This window comes from Atta cephalotes (genome assembly GCF_000143395.1).
Source record: "Atta cephalotes unplaced genomic scaffold scaffold00030, whole genome shotgun sequence".
NCBI classification, from domain to species: Eukaryota; Metazoa; Arthropoda; class Insecta; order Hymenoptera; family Formicidae; genus Atta; species Atta cephalotes.
The window spans coordinates 211,999-222,947 of record NW_012130094.1 but is presented as its reverse complement, the minus strand read 5'-3'; the positions used below and the strand labels follow the sequence as shown (position 1 = coordinate 222,947).

The 10,949-nt window shown below is 27.3% G+C and overlaps 1 pseudogene; it reads right to left on the bottom strand.

Annotated features, from left to right (window-relative positions):
• LOC105620904 overlaps window positions 1–10,718 on the bottom strand; it is a 67,453-nt pseudogene extending 56,735 nt beyond the window's left edge.
• Between the last annotated feature and the right edge of the window lie 231 nt (window positions 10,719–10,949).

Below are 10,949 nucleotides of genomic sequence, written 5' to 3'. Positions count from 1 at the left end.
CGCGCGCGCGCGTGCGTGCGTGTGGTGTGTGTGTGTGTGTGTGTGTGTGTGTGTGTGTGTGTGTGTGTGTGTATGTGTAATAAACACTTTTCTATATAATAGTATTCATAGAAAATAATTTCATATTTTCTTTACTATTTACTGTAATTATTTTATATAATTTTTATATTTTAATTTTATATTTAATTTATATATTTTTTTATTTCGCGTATTTCATATATTTCAAAAATACGAATATTTTTATTCTTTTTCATTTTAACTTCTAAAACGTTATTTTAATAATTAAATTAAATAAATAAATTTAATAAAAAACATTCACCGAAAGAATCTATTTTTTATTATACTTTTGAGATGAAATTACTCAATAACAAAGCATTCACATTAACACGTATGCATTTATAATTAGTACACAAAATTTGAGTTAAATTTAATAAAATTAGCAATAATTTGAAGTGCACCCGGCAAAAAATTTTTAACGCATGAATATGTATAAATATGTATAAACATACATAATAAATATTCATAAACATTAAAAATAATTAAAGGGTTAATTTTCATATTATTTGTTTCAGAAAAAAAAGTTTGGAAGCATGTAAAAAAAATTGCTCCTACACAATTATACATAATTTTATATATACAATATTTATACATAATTTTTTTACATTTCTCAAACTTAATTTTTTTCTAAAACAAATAGTATAAAAATTATCCTTTTAATTATTTTTAATGTTTTCTCGTTACTATTATTATTTCTATCACACTAAAAAGTAATTTTACAAAAACAAAAAAAAAAGAAGAATGTATGAATATGTATGGACATTTTTCATATATGATTATATATGTTTATGGATATTTATGTATATTTATACATATTTATACATATTAATGCATGAAAAATTCAATGAGTGAATGTAACATTATAAATTTCACAATGCATGCACAATAAATTCCATATAATAAACAGGTATTCAAAATTAAGTTTATCCCAATCTGTTATTACTTATCCATTTTAAGGTAACAAATGTATGGAATGCTATATATACAGTTATCGATATATTTTTAATAAATTGATGCATATATGCATTTATAGATATATTTATAATAATTAATAAAATTACCACACATCCATTATTCCAATAAAAACATTAATTTATCACTCACTAATTCAATACGCAACAGTGGAGTTATCAGTCAATAACTTTGCTATGATGATTTCTGTAACAAAAAAGATATGAAATCCAAATTAAAACAGAATAAAAAAATCAACCATATTTCAAGAAATATTTACTAAATGCAAAGTCTCTTGCAAATAATATCATATAGTATTTAAAATATATAATATTTGTAAGCATTAAATTTTTTAATTTACCATTCAATTATATTTATAAAAATAATTATACATTTTTTTTAAATATAAAATTTATAAAATTTCAAAATAATTTTAAAATAATCCTTTTTTAATTATCATTTTTAAATAATTAAAATAAAACTACTCAAGAAACTACTCAAGACAGAAGAAAGATTCTGATATTACATAAATAAAAAATAATATTTACCACAAGGTTGCTCCGACGGTGCCCGATGCCTCTTCCAGACCTCCTCCTCCTTCTCTCAAAATATGACAACCTCTTGTACAGAACACTTGCACAAAGCACTCGGGAATAATGCACTATAATCGCGCGCGGACTATAACTTGAGTCCAATAACTTGAACAACATTCCCGAAGCAAACTCGCGACGCGACGAACCGGCTGCGGTTCATTTATTTTCAAGTAAATCGGCTACGAGGATACGTTAGCTTCCCCGTTGGATTTTTACACGAGAAGAGATTTTACTCACTATCTAAAAATTTATCTAGAAATATTATTTAGATAAATCCGAAAATTTTTAGATACTTGAGAAAAACCATTCTTTTTGTATAAATATCCCCTAGGTACTGAGCTCTTTCATCACATCAAGATCGTACCCGTGAGAGGGAAGATAATCTGAAAAATGTAATATATAGCTATTATCTATATTACTATGCAATTACTATGTAATCGATTAACTTTTAGAAACGAATATCAAACATACGTCTGCATTACGAAATAAATTCAGAGCAGAAAGGGATGAATCTTTCATTTATATGATGTCTGTAAGATATGATTAGAGTCAATGAAGTGGGCTAGAGATTAATAAAAAAGAGAAACGTTTCTTTTATTCTATATATATAATTAGTTCAAAGTTGTGTTTAATTTTTAAATGGATCATATAATAAAAGGTGTACAAAAACAAAAAATTAATTATTAAACTATATTAATTGTGAAAGCAGGAATTGCGTCATTCGCATGAATTCGTATTCATAACGTTGCTTTTTTATGACTTGTGTGATACTGTTCATACAGGCAAGTAACCGATTCGTGTGCCACTCTTCTTCACATTTTTTTTTGAAATATATAATAATCGCACAAAGTTTTAGATATAATACGAAATGTTGTATTTTATGAATATTCATATAATACAATTACTAGTATGATTAATTATTCATTTTAAGTACAGCGTTTCATATTATATTTGGCATTCTTCAAGATAAGATTTCAAAAAGTAATGAAAAGAGCTGCCGCACGCGACACAACTCGTACGAATCTCAGTAAGGGAATGACTGCGCAGTAACTTTGTAAAGGTGACCGGTAACGCGTCGCCCGTGCCACCCCGTGTCATCCCCACCCTAAGGCTGCGCGATAACCGTCTAAATATATTAATTTCGAAATATTAACGCATATTATGAAGTAAAATAATATATTCTTTTTGAATGTTCTCCGATTAATAAAACAATTTCTTATATGTATCTAGTTTTAGGCGCGAGTTGTTTAATCATAATTATGATGCTATCATAATTATATTGTGATACACCGAAGAGCATATTTGACGTTTATTTTATAATTTTAAATATTTCGTATCAATATTACAATGTGCTGACAAAAGGCAAGAAGTGAAAAAAGGTTTTTGATTAGCGTGATTTTTCTTACATAATTGCTCACGTGAAATGCTTTTGACATCCCAATTGTATTTCAATTTTAATTGCTCTTTTTTGTACAATTAAATAAAGATTAATAATATGTCATAAATCCTTTAAATAAAGATAAATGCAAAAATTTATTTTAAATTATGAAACAATTTCGACTGAATAGAATAATATGTATAAATAGCATGCACATACGTTTAGAGATAAGTAATTTAAATAGAATTTATCTGTTACTTTTCCCGTATTGAGAATGCGGAGTAACACGGAAATGACAGAATTATACGATTCAAAGTGATAAAAAACTACAATTTGAAATATTTAACAATAAGAATCTAATTTTTATACCGTACATGTGAGATATTAATAATTCGTATGTTATTTTATCGAGCCATGATCGGCATTACACATAAATTTAAAGAATTTTTGAAATATAGAATAATTTGCAATAGTAGTGTCATAAATTAATTTTTTAGCTGAAAAATTAAATAATAATTAACAAGATATTTAATATTTTTAGTCAAAGTTGTATTTAGCGTAAACTGTTTCGCAATATTAAGAAAATTTGCATATATCTTTATAAAGGATATAGAATGTTATCAACCTTTATTTAAATGTGAATCATTTAAAAATTAATGAAAATTAAAACATATATATAATGTTGGAATATCAAAAATACTCCACACACGCAAACAATTATTGATTACATTTACAAGAACCGTGCAAATAATATAGGATTTAAGTGCTAGAGATGCCATAAATAAAGCGCGAAATACTCGTTTATCAAAATCTTGTAAAATACGAATAATTGAATAACCGTGAATATTTTTCATGCGCAATAATTGGGTATTCGAACTTGAACGGCGCCCGGTAAACAACGATTGAAGGGGTCACGCGACGAACAGGGTGGGGGAGGGTGCCGCGCGGCGCGTAGTTGGCTACGTCATCACTTCGGCATTCGCTTGACGATCGCGAAGGGAGATGGATGTGTTTTACGATTCGATCGCATTAATTCATAAAATTAGATATTTACGATCGTGAATTACATAAGGGTGCCTAAAACTAAGAAGTTAATAGGTTGTATTACACGTTTTTTGTTTTATTTCTTAGATTTACATTTATTACTCACATACACAGCTCATGAATATTTCGAATATTTCATATGTTCTCAGATGTATGGTATAAAAATTAGATTCTTATTGTTAAATATTTCAAATTGTAGCTTTTTATCACTTTGAATCGTATAATTCTGTCATTTCCGTGTTACTCCGCATTCTTAATACGGGAAAAGTAACAGATAAATTCTATTTAAATTACTTATCTCTAAATGTATGTGCATGCTATTTATACATATTATTCTATTCAGTCGAAATTGTTTCATAATTTAAAATAAATTTTTGCATTTATCTTTATTTAAAGGATTTATGACATATTATTAATCTTTATTTAATTGTACAAAAAAGAGCAATCTAAATTGAGATACAATATTGAGATGTCAAAAGCATTTCACGTGAACAATTATGTAGAAAAATTACGCTAATCAAAACCTTTTTTTACTTCTTGCCTTTTGTCACATTGTAATATTGATACGAAATATTTAAAATTATAAAATAAATGTCAAATATGCTCTTCGGTGTATCACAATATAATTATGGTATCACATTAAATGACTTTCGCCTAAAACTACATAGGTACATATAAGAAATTGTTTTATTAATCGGAGAACATTAAAAATGTAAAGAATATATTTACTTATTTTACTTCCTAATAATATACCTTAATATTGCGACAGTTAGACGGTTAGCGCGTGGCCTTGAAGTGGGGATGGCACGGGACGGTACGGAGCGACGCGTCACCGGTCACCTTTACACATAGTTACTGCGCAGTCATTCCCTTACTTAGATTCGTACGAGTCGGTCGCGTGCGACAGCTCTTTTCATTACTTTTTGAAATCTTATCGTGAAGAATATAATATGAAACGTTGTACTTAAAATGAATAATTAATCATACTAGTAATTGTATTATGTGAATATTCATAAAATACAACATTTCATATTATATCTAGCATTTTGTGCGAGATTATTATATATTTCAAAAAGAAATGTGAAGAAGAGTGGCACGCGAACCGGCTACTTGTCTGTATGAACAGTATCACACAAGTCATAAAAAAGCAACGTTAATATTAATACGAATTCATGCGAATGACGCAATTCCTGCTTTCACAATTAATATAGTTTAATAATTTAATTAACTTTTTGTTTTTGTGCACCTTTCATTATATGATCCGTTTAAAAATTAAACTTTGAACTACTTATTTATCGATAATAAAAGAAACATTCCTTTTTTTTATTAATCTCTAGCCTATTTCATTGATATTTTATTTATTCAAAGTGAATATTATAACGTATACATTTCGATCTACGATCTTTTAAGATCTTTTTCAGTACAAAGAAATGTACTTAACTATTAATAATAAAATTACATAATGATAGTGCATACGTGTATAAACTATTAACATCATTTTATAATTAATAGTTTAAGTAAATTTCTCTGTACGTAGGTCGAAACGTATACATTATAATATTCACTTTGAATAAATAGTATAAAATATACATGAATAATCAGTGGCTCAAATTGGCAATTTATTTATTATTTTTTCGAATAAAATCATTCTCTTCCGTTCGTATAAAAATCAACGAGGAAGCTAATGTACCTTCGTCGCCGATTTATTTGAAAGTGAACGAATCGCAGCCGGTTCGTCGCGTCGCGCGTTTCGGGAGTGCCGTTCAAGTAATCGGACTCAAGTTATAGTCCGCGCGCGATTATAGTACATTATTCGCGAGTGTTTTACGTGAGTGTCCTATGCGAGAGGATGTCAACCATATTCTGAGAGGAGGAGGAGGTCTGGGAAGAGGCATCGAGCACGTTGGAGCAACCTTGCGGTAAATATTATTTTTTACTTGTGCAAAATTAATCTTTTTTTGCTTATTTATAATTTTATAAATAATTTATAAATAATTTTATATTCTATAAAATAGTAAAATAAAATAATTTTATAAAATAATTATATATTCTTCTAAAGTAATTATATATATTCTCTAAAATAATTATATGTACAGGGTGGGGCACGAAAACCAAGTGATTTTGGAATAATTATAAAATCGTTAGTTTTTGCTGTAAAAATAATATATTAGTAGAACAACATTTGTAAGAACATAGCATTTTATAATAATCATGTACGGAAAATTAAATCTGGCATATGATGTCCATTTTCGTTGAGGCATTTTTGAAGGCATTCAAGAAAATTGCCCTCTATTCTTTTCAGCAAGTCCCTGTTGATTTGAGTGATTTACGATTCACTTTCTTCAATTCTTCTAATATACGAGGTTTGTTCTCGTAAACTCTCGACTTCAGTCATTTCCATAGAAATCTGCGACAAAACTCACGTTGGAGTCGCAGTCTGACTCATCACTTCGAACAAAACAATCATACGCGAACATACGGTGCTCTAGCATCTACAACTCCATGATGGCACTGATAGTGAAAGTGCTTTATGAGTCAAGAAATGGAATGCCTGTCGCACCCTCCTCCTTTCCTAATGGCCGAATATTACATTTCAAAAACACTTGGTTCCCACGTCCCATCCTATATTTTTTAAAGAAAATCTTAGCAAAAATAAATTTGTATAAAATTTTAAAATAATTTTTAAGTAACTCTCCTTTTATGTAATTTAAATACTTTAAAATTTTATACAAATTTATTTTTGCTAATGCCCGTCTTAATATGAAGTAACTTTAATCTCGGTTCAACTTTTTCTTATTCTTAAAACTAGAAAAAGATGAAGAGTTTGATCTAAGATTAAAGTTAAACTGCATTGGCAGAAACAGGCAGAGAATCTAAGATCTAGAGAATATATATAGAGAAAAGTCACCGATACTGACATAGGTTTCCTAAAGCGACACACCCTCTTATTTTTCAGAAACTAACTGTTGCACTTTATTAATAAAATCATGATCTGTTAGCTAATAATTAAAGAAGTACAAACTTATAATTCGTATAATTGTGGTTTATTTCTATACCAAATCAATTAGAAACGAATTCTACGATTGTGAAAATAAAATTTTTATGATTTTTTTTAAAATAAATTGCGTAGTTTAAATAACAATGATTATTAATAATATTACGTTATTCTAAATGCTTGTGGTTTTCTAAGTCAGTTTTACTTATATTATTATTTCTCTTAATTTTTTCATAATATGATTTTAAATATAAAATTGGAATGCAACGTAAAGCGCCACATTTATCTGTAAAATCATGAGCTAACTTAATCTTTATAATGTTACTTTATATTGTCAAATAGCTCTGTTGGACAATCTATATATAGAATAACCTTTGAAAAATTATCGCGTTACATATTCGCATTTTGCAGAAAGTAAATATGCATATAATTCAATAAAAATATATTATAACAAAGTAAAAAGATTCTAGAATATTTTTTATATATATTCACTTGTAGGTACTCTATGCAGATAATTTCTGTAAAAGAAAAAAATAAGAATACATAGCATTACTGCCTATTGTGTCAATTTTGGAGCCCATTTTGTCAGATTATTTTTGTTTATCTTGAAAAAATTAATTATTGTTATATGGCAAACAATATTATAAAAAGTATTTATACTATATGATGGAAGACACTTTTTAGTTGTACTTATATTTTTAAAGTTTTATTTTTATCTTTTATTTAAGAAATATTGTCAAAAAATAAAATGGTATGTCGGTATTGGTAACTTTCCTTTAACTATTTTAGAAAAAATATATAATTATTTTAGAGAATATATAATTATTTTGTATCTAATTAAATAATAACAAAAATTCGATACTTACAAAAATTATATTTTCAAAATTGCATGATTATTTTTCAGCAAACTGCTTGCGTTCATATAGCAAATATTTTTTAAAATAATGATTATTTCTTTGTTTTAATTTGAATTTGAATTTATTTGTTACAGAATCGTAGCGACGTTGCAGATATAACTCCACTGTTGCACATTGGGTCGGTAAGTGATGAATCAACATTTTTATTGGGATAACGGATGTATAATAATTTTATATATTATGTATTATATATTATGTAGTATATTATGTACATACCTGAATACATATACACATAAATTTAATAACAATATACGGACAAATATATGTATAGTATTGCATACATCCGTTTTCTTAAAATGAACAAATTAAAACTGATTAGGATAAATTTAGTTATGCACATCTTCTCTGGCGAATTTTATAAATGTATTGAATTTCTAAAAATAGGAAAATAGAGAAATTTTAGAAAACTAAATTTGAAGGGGAAATTAAACGGATTAATGTGACAAAGTGAACTTATAACAAGAGCATCGATTTCTTTATTCTTTATAATTGTAAATTTGCACTACAGCATATTACTTACAGCCTACATATAATAAACCTAAATGATTGATACCATATATACAAAAAATCATACAAAATAGTTGATCCTCAGAGAAAAAAATCTTGTCGATGTGTAATCCTTTCCATACATCTCTCCTTCTCTCTTTTTCATGAATTATTTACATGAATTAACAGGCAGTTATATAAATATATATAAATAAAGATAAATTCTTCGATGTTTTCTGTACATGTCTCGAGAAAATGCGAAAAATTGACAGTTTTCTGCATGCGAGTCTCGATATCGAGAAAGATAAAGCTGCGGCGATGGAATTATGAGCTATCGCACTCCGTTGATAATGATTCCGTTTCTATTGGAAACTGATTCGGCCTCGTAATGTCCGGATCTGCCATACATTCTTCTTGAATGGCCGTCTGTTACGAATATATACCAATTTATATAATATGATATCAATTCTATTTATTTAATAATTAGAAAATAAATTTCGCGCACAGAAAAAAATGTTACGGTTGCCACAATCGGAAGAAATGATAATTTTCGCCCATCAATACATCTGGTTGTGATAATTGAGATAGACGTATTCTTCTTTACAGTCATAACGTTAAGATATACCAATCTTACAATTATCACAATCGTATTACAGTTCTTATAACCAAAAAATGTATTGATGAGCAACTTTTGGCAGCTCGTGGCAATCGTAGCCGTTTCTTTCCCGTGTGTATGTATTATATCTTAATAAATTTTTAATTCCTATCCATAGTATATTTTAAAATAGTATATTTTAAATAATTAACTCTTTGTTTACCGACAACTCCATTTGGAGTCACTCTTTTATTTCATAAATTGCTGAATTTTTATGAAGTTGACCTGTAGAATAATTTGATAAAGCTTTATTCGAATTGAGTAAAAATTGAGGTAAAAATTAAAAAATTCAAAATAGTGGATTCAGTATGACGAATGGAATTTCAAAAAAGTAATTTGATTATAAAACTCGGTTTTAGAAAGTTTTTAATTCCGAAATAACATCAAGTTTCCAATTTCGCTTTGAATAGATACTGATTTCCAAACTTTTAAACTCTGATTTTGAACATTGTGATAACATGAAGATTATTGTCTTCTTAAAAATTCGATATTTTTAGGCTATTCAAATTCAGAAATACTAAGAATCTTCTAAAACCAAGTTGCACAATAATCAGATTATTTTTTTGAAATTTAAATTTTAAAATTTAAGATCAGAATCGAATTCAGTGAAAATTCTCTTTAGAAAGCAAAGTCTTCATTAAGTTATTTTATTAGAAAGCTCTGATCCTCAAAAGATTAAAATTAGTTGATTTCATAAAATTGATATTTAATATGACAGATTCGAACATAAACAGGATAATTGCATTTTACACTGCAAAAAAATTACGTAAAATTGTAACAATTATAATAATAATAGATTTTAGGACTTATTAAATGTGTATCTTTATATAGATACCTAAAGTCACAACTTACAAACAACATTATTTTTTTTTATAGTAATTAAACAATTGAAAGTAAATTTACAATTATAGTTAAATTTATAGAATATATCTTTACATCTTAATTCACCGAATTTCATAAAATTTTTCTTAAATTATTTTATTGATATGTAAAAATATAAATATTATGGTAATATTATATATTACCATTATGTTATATGATATTACAAAAATTTGTACATTTACATATAAATTATAAAATATCTATTATTATTGTAATTTTCTGTCAAACATAAAAATATATTTATATACAATTAGAAATAAAAGTATTAATTTTTATTAAAAAAGCACAATTTTATATATTTTTACATATTATTTTCATATAATTTTACATACTTTTCTGCAGTGTATGACGCGAATTGGTCTCTTTAAATTGTTTTGCACAGTTGTGATTTATCTGTACGCGTTGCCACTTAGACTGTACGGATTATCATAGAGATTATTCTCGGGGGATGTTCTCATGCTCTCTTCATGTTATTATGCGTGCCGTCATTCAATTTCGCGTAAGTACGGTGGCGTTTTGACCCGCGACTTGAACATTTTCGGTGTTTTTGACCGGCGTAGCTTTTCGTCTGCGAATATAATTCGTAAATATGTTTTGAACAAAATGTGCATATTATCTCGAGAAACAATACTCACAACCTAAGAGAAATTAATCCGAGGATAATTAATATAATAACGCCAGCTCCAATGCCAACACTCGTGCCTACACCTTGAGGTTCTGCTATCTCATTCGTGGCCACTGCAATACAAACAACAATCATGTACCTGATTCAAATTTTTCATTTTTCATACTTTCCTCGACGCGTAAAATAAACAATTCATAACATTAATGACGTTAAATTTATTTTAAATTTATTTAATCTGCTGCCAGGTCTTTAATGAGATTTTTTTAATATTCAGTTTTTAAAAAACTTTGGAAATTAGCCGATGAAGGTTGAAGATTTTTTGTAGTATAAAAATATCATATCTCAAAAGTGATATTATTTAAATAA